This window comes from Cynocephalus volans, chromosome 7, assembly GCF_027409185.1.
Source record: "Cynocephalus volans isolate mCynVol1 chromosome 7, mCynVol1.pri, whole genome shotgun sequence".
Taxonomy (NCBI): Eukaryota; Metazoa; Chordata; class Mammalia; order Dermoptera; family Cynocephalidae; genus Cynocephalus; species Cynocephalus volans.
The window spans coordinates 91,800,174-91,819,539 of NC_084466.1; positions in this window are offsets into that span (position 1 = coordinate 91,800,174).

Genomic DNA, 19,366 nt, shown 5'->3' on the forward strand with positions numbered 1-19,366 from the left:
TTAGCAAAGGCAGTAAGTTCCATCAGGGTGAGCGGGAGCTACAGAAGCCCAGGCACGTGAGTCGTCCTCCTTGGAAGTCTTCACCTTGTGGGCCGGTGTTACTTTTGCCGCTAGATGGTTTGGGTGGAGTCTGGACTGAGCTATGATGTCCCCCAAAATGCCAGTGAGAGGTAGAACCAGGCACAGTTTGCCATTATGTTTTATGCTAAGACCTCTGGGTCCCATCACACGGAGGGGTCCCAATCAGGTGGGAGGCGTGTCACCAGTCATATGCTAATCAGTGCCAGCATTTGGAAGCCCTTTATTGGTTTCACCGTTGTCACTTTTGCTCCCATTGTGACATGTTCTCTTCAGAGGTAGCAGGAGTATCTGCATTTTACAGCCATTCTAGGTGAAATTCCGCAGTAACCAGTGGTTGGGAGACCCAGAGGTGGCAAAGTCACACATCTCCAGGGCTCAGGCAGGTTCCAGGCCTGGGCAGCAGGCTGGTGGCACAGCCCGCACTCAGCACCCTCAGCCGCAGGTGCCAGCCATTGCTGGAGGGACTTCCCATTTTTCCAGAGAAGGCAAAAATTCTGAATTATTAATATTCAGTCTTCTGATCTGTAAATTTTTGATACACGGTTCAAACATTTTTAAATGTTGTGAGCCAAACAAAATCCAGCTGGGGTGGGGTTTGACCCATGATCTGCCCTGATGGCCTCTGCCAGGGCCTAGGAAGCACCTCGTGCGGGTGAACTTGCCCGGTCCTGGCACGGGCATTTGCTTGATGTTTTTGGTGCTGTGTACATGTACACGGGTGTGTGTGGGAGCATCGGGGGCTTCAGGAAGCTTGAGTGGCAGAGTCAAGAACAGGTGAGAGTGGGAGTAGAGTTGATTTTTTTTAAACACTCACTTATACGTATTTGTGGGCTAAAGTGCATTGTTTCCATACATGCGTGTACTGCACAATGATTCACCTAGGGTAGATACTATAGTTTTGTACCCGTTAGTCCACCCCTCCTCCTCCCCCCCGCCCCAGGAGCAGGATTTTTAAGATGCTGGGTAAATGTCACCTCTTCCTTGAAGCCTCCCTGCATCCCTGATACCCCGTACTACCCCCAAACCCCACGCTCAGGCAGAGGTAGGCCCTACTCTGCGCGGCTCCCCGCTCCCAAGTATTTTGCACTCAAATTAGTCATGTGTGTGTCTGAGTGTTACACAGAGCTGTAGAGGTTGACACACTGCATCATCCCTTATCGCAGCCAGTGAGCACACCGAGGACGGCAGGAATGAATGAATGAATAACTTCTAAGTGGAGCATCTACTAAAGGCAAGAGCCCTGCTTGCCTCTGTGCACACCTGATCCTGGTTCTCGCACCACAAGGTGGGCACTGGCATGCACAGGCTCGGGGAGCAGGACACTCCCCTCAGAGCTGGACAGCCTTGCCTGGGAGCACACAGCTGGGGTGGTGAGGTGGGGGGACCAGGCCCAGCAGTGACATAGCCTCTTCCCACTCCACTGGAAGGCCAAGCTGAGGATGACGTTCCCCTTCTAGCTCAGTTCTACATCACTCATTGAGCATTCATCAGACCCGCCCCCGTGTGAGCCCGGCAGGGAGGAGTGGGCATCAGCAAAGCCGTGCAGCCGTGCAGCCGGTGCCTCTCACCACCTTGGTGGGCAGTGCTGGGGGGCCAATACAGAGACAGAGCACAGCCCACCATGAGACAGAGGGGGAGCTCTAGTGCACCCTCACTTCTACCCAGCCCTGCCCACCACTGCTCTGCTGTCACCCTGGACATGTGACCAAAGAGCTCTGTGCCTCAGTTTCCTCACCGCAAATTGGGGGTAATCTAGAATCTATTCAAAGGGCTGAGGTGAAGATAAAATCATATGTGCATGCCCAGTGCTTGGCCCAGGACTGGCACATAGTAGGTGCTCAATAAAAGGTACCATTAGGAGTCACATTGATTTCACCCTTGACACATTGTTTCATTTGATCCAGAAAGGTTGTGAAGCATCACTATCACCCCATTGTAAAGATGTGTCAACCGAGGCCAGGCGAGAAGTCCTGCCCCAAGTTGCCCAGCAAGGTGTGGAAACACTGGCCCCTCCCCTCAATTCTTCTGACGCAGGGGTTACCGTCTCCCGGTGCTAGCAGTTCACTCTCTTCCTCTCCTCCTAACACTCCATGGGACACTGTCTCATGTGGCCTCTGCGCACTCCCTGAGGGGCAGTCAGTCTTGCCCTTCCCCTGACTCTGTTCGACATTCCCAGCTTCCCCCACCGCCCCCCTCCATGTTGCACGCCACGGAGCAGGCAGACAGTGGGGAACAGTCACCTGAAGACACCCAGATTCCCCCCTCAGAGAACTACCTCTTGAGCTCACTGTGCATGAGAATAATTTGGATGGTTCATAAAAACCTGGATTGGTGAACCCCACCCACCATTTCTGATTCAGTAGGTCTTGGTGGACCTGGAGAATTTGCATTTTAGACAAGTTCCTGGTGATGCCGGTATTGCTGGTCTAGGTTAAAAAGAGCTAGTGGGATAAACAGGCCCAAGAACTGCTCATAATCCGACAAAGATTCAAACTCAAGTAGAATCACAGCGAAGGAAACAAACAGTGGCTGAGAGAATAGCAGGGAGCACTTACTGCTCATAGGCTGCTCGGGAGGCAGACAGAGGGCAAAGCCTCTGGGCAGAAGAAAAAGCATCTGCAGAGGCCTGAGGCAGGAAGAGCTCAGGCCTTTGACAGACCGAGAGAAAAGAGAGGCTGGAACACGGTAAGTGATGGGGAGGGTGGGCAGCTGGGGTGGGCAGGCAGCTGGGCACATGGCTGTCTAGCCGGACGACCTTCCTGGCCTCCCTGGAACGTGGGTGACGGTGGTGTCTGCACTTCCAGCCTGGCATATTAAGAACATTCCCCCAGCCTGCGCCACATAGATGGGGACAATGCCTTAGGAGGTGGGAGAGAAACCAGACAGAGGGAAACTGAATACTGTGAGGGACAGAGCTGCCAAGCACCTGGAGCACCACCCTGGACGTTATTCTTCGAGCTACTGACTCTTGGAGTCTCTTTGTTACAGTAGCTGAGCGTAGCATCATTAACATAGCCCATTGTACCTGTCCCCAGCCTAGAGTCCTGGGATCCCAGCTCCTTCCTGTGCTCAACTGACTGTAGCCTCTGGCAATTCATAGCACCTCTCTGGGACTGGAATTTGCAAAGCGGGCTCCAGGATCTCTTAGACCAGGGCTTCTCAAACTTCAGAGGGCAGGGCTCAGAAGGCTTGTTAAAACCCAGATCACTGAGCCCCACACTCAGAGTTTTGAGTCATTACATCTGGGTAGGACTGAAGAGTTTATATTTCTAACAAGTTCCCAGATGATGCAGATGCCGTTGACCTGGGACGCTTTGTGAACCTCTGCCTTAGGCCATCCAGCCATAACAGAGCTTCAGCTCAGAGTGCAAACACCATATGCTTAGGGCCTGCCTCAAAGGGGTCAGAAAAAGTCACCCAGAGCTGAGATGTGAAAGGCTTAGGTGAGAAAGGGGTGTGTCCCCCTCAATACCCTGCTGGAGAAAGACAACCATTTGGAGAGTCAGAAGTCCTGAACTCCAGTCCTGAGTCTGGACATGTACCCAAAGTACCCAAGCCTCAGTTTCTTCATCTGTAAAATGGACACACCCACACTTTATTCCTCACTGGGTTGTCATAAGAGCCAAATGAAAGAATCAGGAGTGCTGGGAGCCTTTGCTTATCTTGGAAGAGGAAGGAGAGCATTGTCTTTGCTGGAGCTCCAGCACCTATCTTGGACCTCAGCAGGACCATGTGTTCCAAGGAGGGGAGAGCAGCAAGCCAGAAAGAGCCTGGGTCCCTGACACATGAACTATCATTCCAGCCCTGGCTCCCCACAAACAGACTCCTTTACAGGAGAGAGAAATAAACTTTCATCTTGGGCGTTCATTTTACGCTGCTGAATCATCTCCCTCCAGCTCCAGGTTTAGCCAACGCCCTCTGCCCCTCCATGTCATCTTAGAGCAGTTTGCCTTCACCTTCCATCTAGTAAGTATATAAGATCATTGTGATTTTGACAGCTATCTCAATGACTGGTATTGGACATGGCAGACAACCCAGGTGGCCAACGTGCTGAGAGCAGCTCACCTCCTCAGGGAAGCTTTCTTCAGTACTCTGGGAGGATGTCAGTGAAGGGGGCTGGTAACTCCTCGTGGCGGGGGCTGTCCTGTGCATTACAGGATGTTTGGCAGCCTCCCTGGCCTCTACCTAACAGATGCCAGTAACACCTTTCTGGTTGTAACAATCAAAAAAATGTCTCCAGACATTGCCATGTGTCCCCTGGGGGGCAGAGTTGCCCTCAGTTGAGAATTGCTGCTCTAAAGTACCGGTTCTCCCTTTGGCTTCACAATGAAATCACTGGGGAGGTTGAAAAAAATATCCACTGATGCCTTCCACTCCCAATATAGTGACTTAATGGGTCAAGGGTGTGGCCTGGGCATGGGGATTTGCTAAAGTTCCCTATTAAAATTGGGGGATTCTAATGGGCAGCCGAGGCAGCAACCATCTGACTCTTCCTGGAGTGCCAGCTCTGAGGGTGATGGGAGAGAAGACAGAGGCTGGGGGGAGGGGGGTGTGTGATGTGCTGTGCCAGGGAGGGGAGTTATGTCCACCAGCCTGGAGATTCAGTAGGCCCATGAGAGCCAAGATGGGGACAGGCTAAAATCTGCCCACAGGGTGTTGGCCTACATTTGAACATAAAATAGTCTCAGATTCTGTTTGCCTGACTAGGTTCTGCCTTCTTCAAGTTAACACATGTCCCAGAGGAACCAGAGCTAATCCAACAGGACAGGGGTTCTGGTGACAGTAACTAACTAGCTGGGCCTTTCTGAGCCCATTTCCTTACCTTTGAAACAAGGGGCTGGATTTAGGTGACATCTCAAAGCCTTTCTGGGTCTGTCCCTCTGAGGCTCCCTGTTAATGCAGGCACTTTGACAATTCATTGAAAATGAGTCCAGTGTGGCCCATTCTTCACCCGCCCGAAGCCCTCCCTGACGGTCTCTATAAGGCTCCAGTCAGCCAGTGACACGGCAGTGTAGGTGGGGCTGACATAGAAGACACTGTCCCCGGAGCTGGCTAGGAGCTGGAGTTTGGCTACCATCTGCCCAGTTCATTACTAGAGGTCCTGGGACCCAGGGGCTTCTGGAGGGCCCAGAGTTTCCTAAAAGTGAGTGGGGAAAGGGCTGGATTCCCCCAGTCATGCAACCAGGCAGGGTGCCCTGCCCCTGCTCCCATAAAATCACAGCATCTGCAAACCAGACAGATGACCCAATCCAAGGGTTCGTAAGTGGAGGAACATGGACCCGTGCTGAGCCACCTGAGTCCACACCACCTGGAAGCTTGCTGAAGAGAGTCCCGGGCCTCACCCCTAGAGATCCCGACTGTAGGCCTGGAATAATGCTTGTGAATCTGATTTTTCAAACCGCTGAGATGATGCTGTTGTAAGATCTAGGAAGACCCAGATCCTAATGCACCCTTCCTGGAGAGGAAATTCCCTAGCCTCATCATACCCAGGGTGTCAGCAGCCTGTGCTTGGGCACCTCCTAGGTCTGTCTAGATCTCTGTATACACAGCAGCTTATTTTCCCTGCTCATAAAAGTCCTCACTGTTAGTAAGCTCTATATTGTCTTCCATGGCTCAGAGAGGGGTTGCCCAGCAAAGTGGATGCAGAACAGAGACCAGAAGCCAGTCCTCTTGCCTCCCAGGTCAACATCACTGCAATTCAACCAGCAAGGTTAGAGCATCGACTCTGTGCCAAGGCCCGCAGCAGCCCAGCCAGCTCGGAAGCGCAGGAGGCTGTTTATGCAAACTGACAGCCTCTGATCTGCAAAGGCGCCCGCTTCCAGCTCAGCCTCTAATAATAGCTCTTCCTCGGAATTCCTCCCGTCTTGGTGGGAGCGGAATATTTAGACATATCAAAGATTCTCTCCTCTTCTTTCATCGGGCCAACAGTGATATGAAAGGAGTACAATGAAAGACAGGTCTCTATGACAAGCTTCAGAGAGCAGCCGATTCCCTGCCATCCCTCAAGACTCCAATTGACTCCACGCTTCTCTGACCGAGTCAGTGTGGTTACACCTTCCATTTCCACGGTGCTATTGTGGGGCTTTCGCCAGAGTGCTTTCACATGCATTAGCCTATTGAGCCCGCAAAGCATCCGGGTGGTAGGCAGGGCAGGGATCCTTCGCCCCATTTACAAATGAGATAATTGTGGTGCAGAGAGGTTAAGTGACTTGCCTAAGGTCACATAGCAAGTTAATCACTATTCGCAGCGTCGGTCCGGTCCATCCGGTGGCAGGTGGGAGTCTCTAAACAGTCTTCCCTGAAAGACGCAGAAGGGCCTTCCCACGCCGGTGGGCCCTGCCCCTTGCCCCTTCAGCCTCCTTTCTCCCCTCACATTTTCTTTCTGCACTGCTCTCCAGTGACATGGAATTCCTCTTGGTGCCCCCAAATGTGCTATTCTTTTAACACTTCTGTGTCTTTGCACATACCATTCCCTCCACCTGGAACAGCCCTCCCTGCTTTCTCTCCCCAGTCTTTATGCCCATCTCCTCCTTCTTCTGTACCACCACCTCCTCCGGGAAGCCTCCCATGATGCCCACCTGGCTGAGCTGGGTGCCCCTTCTCTGTGCACACCTTTATTCTGTCCTGTATAATACTGTATTATAATCAGCAGCCTTAGCATCCCCTTCACCAAGCTGTGAGCCCCCCTGTATTGGTCAGCTCAGGCAGCCATAATAAGATACCACAAGCTGGGTGACTTAACAGAAATTTATTTTCTCAGTTCTGGAAGCCGGAAGTCCAAGGTCAACGTGCCATCAGGTTGGTTTCTCATGAGGGCTCTCTTCCTGGCTTGTAGACAACCACCTTCTTGCTGTGTCCTCCCATGGCCTGTCCTCTCTGTGCTCATGGAAAGGAGATATCTCTGATGTCTCTTCCTCTTCTTATAAGGACACCACCCACCAGTCTTATAGGATTAGGGCCCCACCCTTATGACCTAATTTGACGTTAATCACAGTACCTCCTTAAAGGTCCTATCCTAAAATAAAGTCACATTGGGGATTAGGATTTCAACATATGAATGAGGGGGGAGGAGAGAGACACAATTCAGTCCTCGATGCCCCACCAGGGCAACAACCAGGCAGGTCTGGCTCTTTTCCAAAGAGGTGGTTTCTAGGGAGGGCCTGGCCCACAGTAGGGCTGAACAATTTCCATGTAGGAATCCCTTCCGACAGGTCCCTGCACATCACCAGCTCCCACTATGGGGAGCTCACCATACCTTGTTGGTCTGCTCTGTCGTGGCCCTGTGGTAAAGCATAAGAAAGAATAAATAAGAAAGTGTAGGTAAAAAATTGTTCTATCACCTTGCATCGTCTATACACAAAGCCCAGTTCTTCCCACCGAAGCCATCGGAAAAGTCCATCCCTCATTCCTACTATTTGAAGATAACTTCCCCTGGGTCTTGGCTTTTCTGGGCTTATCACCTCTTGCCCAGCAAGGGTCCACCCCAATCAGCTTCTCATCTCCAATTCCCTTAATGTGAAACAGACCCAGACCTGTACATGGAGCTTGAACAGAATCGTCCAGAAGCAACATCCTGAAGCCCCTTCTTCCTCACTGCCTGGAGTAAACTGCAGACCCTCTTTGGCTCTCAAAGGTTAAAGGAAGGCCAGGCCTTGGAGATGGTCTATTCCCTCATTCTGTGGACTGCCTAGTGCAAAGGCTCAGCTCGAATGCCACCTCTTCCAGGAAGTACTCCTGATTTCTTCTTCAGTGCCTCCAATATACCAGCACTCCCTTCTCGTGTATAGCACATATCCCACCCTATTGTACATTGTTCCAGTCACCTCCCCCACCACTGAAGTCCCTTGAGGACAGAGTCTGTGTCACATTCATCTCTGTGCTTCCAGCATCCAGCCCAATTGGGAGGTTTTCATCTGAGGATATGGGAGCCCCAGTCCCTGCTGCAAGAGGCCACCCCTTTGGCAAGGGCGTGGGCTCAGTAAAGCAGCTAGTGGGCCTGGGCGGGACCAGCCCCTGCAGAGCTCATATGGGGGTCCCGCAGAGTTCCACCTCAGACTCCCAAAACATGCCAGAAGCCCACGGGGCTCAGCACTTACCCGCTGCTGAATTTTAACAAGCACTCCAAGAGATAATGGTTAATTTCACAGAGCCATGAGTGGAGGCTGTTAAAATGTTAATATTATTTAAATTGTTTTACATTTTCGACAGTTTGAGCTGCAAATATAAATGTTTTCCGTGCTTTCCATGGAACTGAGCTCACAAAAATGATTGATGAGGCGCCAAATATGGAATTTCCCGCTTTAAGAAATGCAATGTGGAGGCAATGAGAAAAATACTACCCTGCCAAATATGGTCCCCCAGTGGCCAAACTCCTCAGCACAGGGCCCAGGAACAGGTCATTTGTCCCTCCGGTCCCTAGAGGCTGAGTGGTCTTGGGCTCCTCCCCTCCCCTCCCCTCCCTGGGCCTCATGCCCTCATTTGGAAATGGGATAATAACAGGTACCAGCAGGGGCACCTGAAGGTTCCACAGTGGGATGCAGTTGTGGGCACTTGCTGTGGCCGGCACCAGGGGCTGGGTGTTTACTTTCTTTGTGTCACCTGCCCTCCCCGCAGCACGGAGGCAGGGGCTAATTTATGCCCATTTTTATACAATGTGCCCTAGTCACACACTCAGGAATTGGGGATACCTGTCCAGCCCTAAAGCCAGACCTCTCAGTCACCACATTAAGTCAGACTTGAGGTGCTGTCACCCAGTAGTAGATAACTAGTAAATGGTGGTTTCTTCACGGCACACCTCCCTTACCCCACACCCCACGGGCCAGACCCTCCCGGGCCTCCGCTTCACCACGTGAGTGAATCCCAGTGTCGCAGTTCTAACCTTGGCCGCATTCAGAGGAGGGACGAGCTACAGTGCGAGTCCAGCGCCCAGGTGCCTGGGGTTGGCCCAGGTGCATGGGCAGTCCTCTCACCTGTGTCTGCCTCTTCCCTCTCCCTGTGGCTCCAGGCCTCACAGCCCTCCCTGCCAGCCCCACTCCTATCAAAGAGGAGCTTCCAGGCTAGCCCCAGCTCAGTCCCCAGAGGGTGCCCACCTTGTCCTCTGTGCCCAGGTGCCGTGCGGGCACCATCTCCAGGGCCTCTCTCCCGAGTCCCCAGTAAAGGAATTCTCATTACCCCCATGTCGCATGTAAGCAGACTGAGGCTGGGAGAGGTAAGGCCAAAGGACACACAGCCTGTAAGCACTGGGGTCTGGTTTAAACTCAGGTGTTCAAATTCCGAACACCACTCTGCCTCCCTCGCTGGGGTGCCACCTGCATCTGAGCCACATCTTGGGGGTGCACATTCATTCATTCATCACGTCAGCCATTCAGTCCTGGAGAGCCTGCTCAGGAGCAGGGGTGAGCAGGACACGCGTGCTGCCTTCACGAATCTGACAGTCAGTAGAGGGTGACAGACAAACAGGGGAGCAGTTGGGGACAGTGTGGCTTGTGCCATGCTGGGGGAAGCACATAAAAATTCCCCCTAGACAAGCCTGGGGTATCAGAGAGGGCTCTCTGGAAGAAAGTCCATCTCTGTTGGAGTCTGAACTATGAGCAGGAACTAGCCAGACAGGGCAGGATGGGACCCATGCTGACAGCAAAGCCCACACAGAGGGCCCAGCAGGAGCAGACAGGCAGCAGGCAGGGGCAGGGCAGAGGAGCGGGGGAGCAGGCCTGGGCACCAGAACAGTCCCTCTGGCTACAGGGGGGAGGAGGCAGGTAGGAGTCTGGGGCAGCCCCGTGAGAAGGGAAGGACGGGGGGAGGGGGAGGGCTGTGGATCCAGGAACTTTTAGCGGGAGCACTGAAGAGACTGGCCTCCCGTTCCCACTGACCGAACGGGAGCCAGGGCAGGACAATGCCAGGAGGAGCCTGGTTCTGGCTGCAGTGACTGGGTGGAGGGAGGGACAGGGCCCGCCACCCGTGGACAGCTGTCCTGGGCTCATCCTGTGCTGGGGTCCTCACACCTGCCTCAGCCAGGGCTGTTTTCTACTGGGTACTGACCCATGGCCGGGTACCATCCCCTCTCCTCCCCTCTGCTTCTCAGGAGCTGGCGAATGCAGGCCATCCACTGCCGGCCGAGGCCCCTCTCTGGGAGCAGGTCAGGAGGCAGGCAGTGGGGGGTGGCCGTGATGGATGGCTTTTAGCAGTTCCATGGTGCATCACTTGTTAATGGAAGTCAGCCGAGGGAGCCAGCCCTTCCTGCATGGCAGGCAGGCAGCCCGCAGGTTTGGGGCCTTCCTCTGCCGCCACGCTGATGTTCCCTGACGTCCCGGGAGCTCAGAAACCCTCAGGTGCTTTGCTAAAGAGGGAGGGAATACCAAATGAAGCAGAGGCCTCCTTTCCTGGTCTCTGACAAGGACACATGCTCCCTCAGGGAAGGGCCCATCTCCCCCAAAGGCTGGAAGACCGAAAGCAGCTCCAGTGCCTGCCCCGGCTCTCAGCGTGGGCCCACTTCTTCCTAGCCAGGTGACCTCGGCTTCTCCATCTCTAAAACGGGGGTAATGATAATAATCCCTACTTGACAGGCTTGTTGTAGGATTAAGTTTGGAAACACACACCAAAAGCTAGGACTGGGCTGGCACAGAGCAGGTGCCCAAACAGAGCTGGCTTTAATAACAGGGGAAGGAAACAGGCGCGAGGCATCCAGCCACCGTCCCTCTGTCACCTAGCTGCCAACTTGCTGTGTGACCCCAGCAGGGCCCTGCGCACTGGACTGAGGGATCTGGTCTCCTCGATGCTGCCAGGGTTTGGTGGCTCCACATTGCACACGGTAAGAGCCACACTTTTGCCAGAGAGGCCTCTCAGTTCTGCTCCCTTCCAAGCCAAATTCATCCTCGGATGAACAGTGCTTCCCAGATTGTTGAAGGCAACAAAAAGAGGAGGGACAGTCACATGTCACCTCCACCCTTCTCTCTTCCTTCTTCCCAGCACATCACCTTGCCTCCCTGCAAGCTGGCTTCCCCATCCTCCCTCTCTGCCCATTCGTACTCCAAACCTTTTCTCTGTGCTTTCCTCTTCGTTCCTCTGCCTTCCAAATCCTTCCCACCTCTCAAGCCCAGTTCAAGCCACGCCTCCTCCAGGCAGCTTCCCGGCTCAGACTGACGCTCCTCTTCCTAACCCTCACAGGAGACAGCGTCAGCACCACATATTTTGAAGGGAGCATGAGAAAGTGAGCAGAATTGGGCAGAACAGGATGGGGCAAGGTGGGCAGGGCTGTTGAGCAGAAATGATATGCCAGAACTAAAGCAGTGAGACAGGGCACCCCATTACCACAGTGGGGATAGTAGCCATCCCGTATGGGCACAGTTCACCTTCCAGGCACTGTCCACACTGCATCTCAGTCAGTCCTTATAACCCATTTTGCAGATGAGGAAAACTGAGGCCCTGGGTGAGTAAATTGCACATGGATTAAAAGCTAGTTAAGTGACAGACAAACTCTCAAGATTCCCACTGAGGCCCTTGACTCCAGGCCCATGCCATGACATTCAGCCCAGGTTCTCAAGCACCGCTCTTCAGACAGGTCTGTGGCCAGAATCCATGTAGGAGATAAGATTGGAGGCCCAGAAACACAGCTGCTCCGCAGGCAGAACTGTGAGCTCAAGCAGGGGAGGCACAGTCAGGCCCATCGCCCGCTCCTCCTTGCAGGGCCCATTTTCATCAGAGAAGTTTCATCCACTGCAACCATTTGGCCTCTAATAAAAAAAAATGCTGTGGCCATGAACTTGGTGCTCAAAAAGGTATTTCTAAAAGAGTGATAGATAAGTCTTGTGCCCCCTTCCCCCACAATAACTTTACAGAGCATTGCCCCGCTCTAAGGGGGTTTTCTGAGAACCCACAGACCTCTCCCGCCTCCTCCACGTACCAGCACGTGGGCTGTGGGTTTGTCCCCAAAGCTGCCAACAGCCTGGATTTCTAACAGCCAGCTTCAATTCTCTCTCCTCCCTCTCTAACACCTCTCTTCCCCAGTAAATAGTCCTAAGCTGGCAGTCGTGATAAACTGGGGGCTTGGGGACCTTCTTCAAGTGCCTTGTAAATGGAAGCGTCTCAGACCGACAGCTCTCAGTGTTCAATGAGATTATATTTCTTATTTAAATAGCTGATTGGAGGATTGGTTTCAAAGTAAGACGCTGTGTGCCCATGGCCTCCCCGGGCTCCCAGGGAGAAACAATATTGTGCAGCATTGTGCAGCCTCAGGAGCCTCTCCTGAGCTCCCGCTCCCATTCAGATGCCTCTAGGATGGGGGGGTGGATAAAAGCCACCTCCCCCCTAGTTTGGGGGAGCTGGAGATTATGCCTTTCATTCGCGATTGCCTTCTCCAGGGCTCCCACCACGCTCTGCACCAGTTGTCCCCCCTCTCAAAGCGACTGGGAGATAAAAGGCAACGTGTTCGCTGCATCCCACCTCCAGGGAGAGTGAAAATCAGTCTTTTGTCAGTGGAGGATAAGCGCCACCATTTTAGGAAGGGTTTTTGTTCAGCCAGCTCTGCTGGGAGGTTTTGTGCAGGCTTTTCCCCCACATTTGTGCCCCAGTTCCCCTGGCCCCGTGCTGGGCCCCGGGTGGGCTGGTGCACCCCTCTGATCGGTGCCACGCCTGGCCCTGAGAGGGGTGGCATCATTGTGGGGAGCCAGTAACCCCCCGCAAGGTTTGCACAGGATCAAATTCTTCTTGAATTGTGCTGTACCGACCCTGCGAGGGCCTGAGCTCATTGCTTAGAGCAAATTTTGCAGTTAATTGTGTGTCAGAATAACGTATTAGAAACAGCAGCGTCTGGACTGTGTGCAATCCCTCTCCTTTCAAGCCTTTGTTTGCCCAGGGCCAGAGGGGCTTGTCAGGGCATCTTTGAGACAGGCTGGCAGACCCCGTCAAAAGCAGCCCCAGGATTTCGGTGACTGTCCCAGAGCTTTGGGCAAGATAAAAGGCCAGTGGTGGCCTTGAAGGATGTCCGGCTCTGTCTGCAGTGTCGGGTGGGGCCGGCGATCTTTATTACCAGCAGCTGCAGAACAGAGGCGGCCGGTTTGGTATGCCAGGCACATCCAGTGCCTTGTGCATCCAGGGACCGCAATCAGGTAGCTGATGGGGATGCAAGTCACATCGCCTGGGCCATTGCCGCAGTGAACTGATTCATGCTGCCACTTTGAGGCGGGGAGAAAGGACAGTGGGGCCCAGAGACAAACCAGCCTGGCTTTATTATACAGCTGCTGTTTGTAAGCTGGAATATTCCAGCCTCTCCTGCTCCCTCTCTTGCTGCCATGCCAGCACTGGCTGCCTACCTGAAAAGACAGTGCTCATTCCAGCCCCTGGCTCTGCTGAACAACAGCATTGTGTAATGCATAAAGAGTACCCGGGCAATGGAGACAGCCATGGCTTAACTCGCTCAGTGCCCAGTGGCTTTTGAACACCCCTGCATTCAGCCCTTATCCCGAGCCACCCTGGGCCTCCCCATCCTTTATTCCCCAGCCATCCCCATCACAGTCTTCCCTCAGCCCCTACACAGGTCTGTGATGGAGCTGATGGTCATGAAATGAGAGACACAAAGGGAAGTGGGGACGAGAAGCACCATCTCTAGCCAGGAAAGACTCCTGGTTGTGGGTAAGGAGGCCTAGGCTTTGGTCTCAATTTCGCCATCGACTCATGGGATGGCCTCTGGTAAGTCCCTTTCTGGCTCTGGGTTCCAGGTCTGTGTCTGCAAAGAAGAGAAGTAGGAACAAAGTTTCAGAAGGGCTTTTCCAGCTCTGACATCCCATAATTCAGATACACAGCTGGATGGCATCGTTCTGGCCTCATTTATTGATAGTGAAGGGTCCACAACTGTATCAGTGATATTCTCCTTGACCATGACCTAAGACCAGGCCTAAGGCCAGGTAAAAGCGTGAAGCAATTCAGGTGATTTGCACGGCATGCTGGAGCTGCCTCCCCTGTCTAGAACAGTGGCCAGCTAGCTCCAGCCTTCAGTTAGTTGCCTGGTAGGGATAAGAAGCTCAGTATTGCAAGGTCTTCCAAAGTTTTTTAAAGAAACCAGAAGTGTGAACTTTTATCCAAAATCTTACAGCTTTAAAATAATAGCTCAATTTCTTTTAAATATTAGTAGTGTAAATAGATCGTTTTTGATCAGAGGAACTTATCTGCTCAAATGGCTTCCAGACTGTGAAGTTAAGACCTGACAGGGCTATTGGTTTCTCAGCTCCAGGGGCCCCATCGTATAGAACCCTGGGGTTATACAGTGCAGTGTTCCTGGGACTGGACAAATGATCCTGGGTAAAAATGCCCGATTATGTTTTATTTTAAGGAAAAAGAAAAAAGAGAAAAGAAACCAAAACTGGGCCCAATACCCTTCAGGCATCCTGCCACCTAACATGTGGGCAGGGGAAATACTCCTACGGAGCCTGCTGGATCTCACCTCCTCGCAGCCCCTGCCACCCAAGCCAGTAGGGACAAATGATGCCCCTAGATTCCCAGCACCCCCACCCTGCATGGCTGAGGAAATCATTCCACTACCTGCATTCCTACTTTGCCTTCCAGACTCTGGCTCCCTGCTCTTCAGGCCCCAGTCTCCAAATCCTGACTTCCTGATACCAGCCCTCCCAGCAGGAGGCATCTCCAGGTACTGTCACCAGGGGAGCCTAGGATCTGGAGGGACTGCAGGGGAGCTTCAAGCAGACCTCTGCCCATGGAATCGCACACTGGCTGTGATGTCCCATCAACCCAGCTCATGAAAGTATATCCTAAGGAAGAGATGCCACATCTAAGTAATACACACAAAGGTCTCTGAAGCCACAAATTCATATTATTTCAACAAGTATTGAACAACTAATATTTGTTGGCACTGAGGAAAAATATTAGGAGTTCCTTGGAGGCTGGGAGAAAAGACAGACTCTCATACATACGTTCAGTTACATAACAACCAGAGAGCAGGCAATCTGGGGCTAAATGCAAGCATCCTCTTTATTGATAGAGGGATCACTGTATTACAGAAGTACACTTAGCTGTCAGAAAAGTCTTGGCCAGACACAGCATTAATATAGGAGGCAGGAGGCTGACTCCCTACACGTCACTGTAAAACAAAATCAAAAAGCCTCTGTAGCCCTCCCAGGACATGGACCAGATTATTACAGAAGGTGGGAAGAGAAACAGGTAATATTTGACCCGTTCTCTAAACATACATATAGAGGCAGACTTTGGGAGGGCTTGGATGGCCCATTGGGTGGGTGATCCCAAGCTCCAGGGTAGTTCAGGCTGCTGGAAGAGTGGGAGCATAGAAGGAGCAAGTTGGAAATAAGGTGAGAGATGCTGATTGCGACCAAACTGTGGTGAGCCCTGGGTAGACAGAAGAATTAGGATTTTATTCTGTGAGCCAGAGGGAGCCATCAAATATTCATCGAGGGAGGGATTCCATCAGAACTGCATTTCAGAACGAGTCTCTACTGGCTATGTGGTGAGCAGAGAAGAGGATGACAGCCTGCACCAGGGCAGTGGTGATGAGCGGACAGAAGACGGATGTCAGAACTGAAACAGAGAAAGAATCCAAACAGCTTGGTGGGGGGCTGGACAGCAGAGTAATGATCGAAGATACCTGAAATGTCAGGGAGGATGGTGATGCTCTCTTCAAAAGGAGGAGGAACAGGTTTAGAGGGGGAAAGGATGAATCTAGATCCATGCCCAAGCTGAATGATCAATCAAGGACCAATGAGCAACCTCAGGGTTTGGCTACAAGGGTTGGAGAGGTGGTCTGTGGCTGGAGATGCTAGGCAGCAGATTTCCACAGTGGGCACCGTAGAGGAGCCATCAGCCCTCAAACACCCCCAAACCTCTGTCCATGGGTCTGGGGCTGTGCTGTGAGCAGCAGTCTGTGGAGGCCTGTGAGGCCCTGAGTGCCTGGTGGGTACCGTAAATATTTGCCTGGTTGAGAGCCCCAACTGGAGACTCAGCAACAGCTCCTCTGCACGCGCTAATCGACACATCTTCCGTGGAGGGCTTAAAGAGGGAAACCATCTCAAGTGATGGCACTTCACACTCGGCACTCGACGTTCCCCAGGCACTCCACAGGCATTAGCTAATTAATCCTTGAGTCTGTTTAGCCCCCCAAAGAACTCCCGGAGGCTCCACTTATGCCCCACGTGCAGGGAGCTCCACATCCTACGGAAGCTCAGGATCAGTGCTTGGGGGAGGCAGCCTTGCAGATAGCCACTCGCCCACTCCCTCCTTTGCAGAGAGCTCGAATCGCTGCCAGGCAAACAGCAAAGGAGCCGAGAGAAGAGGTTTCCATCGTGCTGGATCCTTCCTGGGAAAGATAGGACGATGGAGAAAGGGACAGGAGGCCAATATCTGCTGAAGCCCCTGCTAGGTGCTAACTGAGGGGGCACTTTATTTTTCCCTGGGCATTTGAAATATCTTTTCATTTAACCTTCAGAATTATCCTATGATATATATATATATATATATATATATATATATATATATATATATACTTTCTATAGGTTGGATTTGCCAAGGAGGAGTCCCTGAAATAAGGATTCAAGTGCAAGCATTATTCGGGATGTGACCACAGGAATTGTCAGTCAGAAGAAGGAAGGAGAGACAAAGGGAAAAGAGCCAACGGAGGAGTGTTACGGGGCATTCCATTACTGTGGGCAAGCAAGGCTCCATCCTGCTGGGGCACTCTGGAGGTCTATGGAGCACACCTCAGTCATCCCACCGAAGGGTGAGGGAGCTGGGGGATTTATCCTCCAAGTCCTGCCAGTCACAGGTTAAGGGCTGCTTCTGGGGGGGGTGGACATAACCTCCCCATGACGGCTAGCCTGTGCCACGTACATACCTAGATCAACCTGAAAGCCCTTAGAGACATGTTCGCAGGTGTTGCGTCAGAGGCTGCCAGGTTGGATGCACAGGATTGATGAGTACCCAGAGACAGACAAAGCAGCAACAGCATCTGTGACAATATTAGTGCTTCTGGTTTCATCCACGAAGAGCCCAAGCTCAGAGACAGGATCTCTCTTGGCCAAGGTCACACGAGCAGAAAGGGATGAAGCCTAAATTTGAACCAAGCCAGTTTGCCTCCAGAGCCTTTCTCCTGTGCAACACTACCTTCCAAGTCTAGATTTCCTCTTCTTTCTTCCTCCTTATTCTGGACACAAAAAAACAGGGGCAGGCCTGTCTGCTAACAGTGTCCCCTCTCCCTGAATGAGCCTTTCAGATGCCTGACTCTTTCCAGCAGGTGTCCCTGAGATAAAGACTTGATGGCAGATCTGCCTATTGACAGAGTCTGAAACCAGGTGGGGTACACCCTTTCCTCAGCAGCACTTATTCCTGCTTAGCAAACCCCCATCTCTTTTCTTTGGCCCTTTCATTCATTTGATAACTTTGTGATGTGCAGACCGGCAGGGTTTCAAAGGACTGTAAATTTCCCATCCCTGATGCCCCAGCTCATGCTGCTGGTTTTGTGCTTTGTTTTTGCTTGCACAAGCCAGTGGTGAGCATTTATCGCTGGTCGGAGAATTGAATTTGGCAGGAGAGATTTCTGTGCATTTGGGGGATTAATTTGCCAAGCACCTTCGCCAGCAGAAATGCTGAGGACAGCAGCCAAGAGTAGGGAGGAGCAGGCGGCCTGGCAAACGTGGGCTGAAGCCTCTTCTGCAAATGGTTCTTTCTAGCCCTGGGAAGAAACATAACGTGTCTCTGCTCACACACCCCACAGCACGACTTCCCTTAGACTCCATCTTTTCCTCCCCAAATGAGTACTGTCCTATCAGGGTTGACCCCAGGAGGGAGGCTGGTGTCAATGAGGTGGTGGGGTGGCCAGACAGAAAGGGGAAGGGACCTAGGGATCAGGCATGTCCCCTTAGGTGGGGCACATATTTGGGGCCCACCTACCAGGAGCAGAGAATTTACAGGCTGGCAATGAGCATCAGGTAGGGCCAGCTACCTGTAATGAGCGAGAAGGTAACCAGAAGTCTCAGCCATGCAAATAGACAGGGATCTGGCAAGTGGAGTGGCAGGTGTAATAGTCTCTATTATTCAAAGGTGTGCTGGAGATGGCTTATACCTCTTCTCAAGAGGCAATTGTTACATTTTCAGAAAGCTTGCAAGCCACTTGTTAAAATACAGCCATTATCAAGCATTAAATTTTATAACCTTGCAATTAGATCAATTATATTAAAAACAAAGGTTAAAAAATATCTCAAACTTATTACTTCCTAATTATTTTACTACATTTTACTGTGGTCTACATTGTCGATTTTATTTAGGTCCCCTGTGTCTGTGTGATGGAAATTCTACATAGTGGTGGCTACCGTTTATCTATTCCCAACACCGCATTCTGTGGTGGCACATTGGTAGCTTGAAATTGACCATTTTGGTAGTATTTATACCAAAGAAATCAGCAAACACTAAAAGTTCAGGCTGCCTGTGTGTGTGTGTGTGTGTGTGTGTGTGTGTGTGTGTGTGTGTGTGTGTGTGTGTGTGTGTGTGTGTGTGTGTGTGTGTGTGTGTGTGTGTGTGTGTGTGTGAAAGACAGCATTTGCTAGCATTTACCAGAACATTACTGGTAATTTCTACCCTGAATCAGGCACTTCCTCCCTACCTGGCCCCATGCTAGATACTGCATGTTCCTTACCTGACAACTGGGCAGCATACACCTGTATTGCAACCAGTTGTTAAAATACTGAAATATGGTCATTTGGGTTGGGCTCCTGCATGCTTTCCTTCCAACCTAGTGACCCCAGCCCCTTCCCAATGCAACGAAAGCTTTGCTCCTGATCCTGCTTTAGCACTTGCTGACTGGCCAGTGTTCACATGGTGCAAGTTGTTCAATATTTTTATCATAACCTCTGCTTTCTACTTTTCTACAAATTGGGTATTATTGCCTTTTTACAAATAAGGAAACTGAGGCTCTGAGAGAGAAACTAACATTCCCAGAGTCATACAGCTAGCACAAAACAGAGCTGGGATGCAGGCCAGCTTGGTCTGGGCCCAGAAAGTGTTCCTAACTACTATGGGTCAAATGTGTCCCCCAAAAGTTCATGTATTGTAAACTTGGTCTCCATTCTAACAGTGTTAAGAGGGTGGGAAATCGAGTTATGGTATTTGAAAGGTGTGGCGTTGGAGAGGTGATTGGATCATGAGGACTGTGCCCTTGTGAATGGATTGATCCATTCATGAAGGAATGGGTTATCATGGGTGTGGTCTTGATGGCTTTATAAGGAGAGCAAGAAGGTTAACTCTCTTACTTTTGCCATTCTCTCCATGGCACACC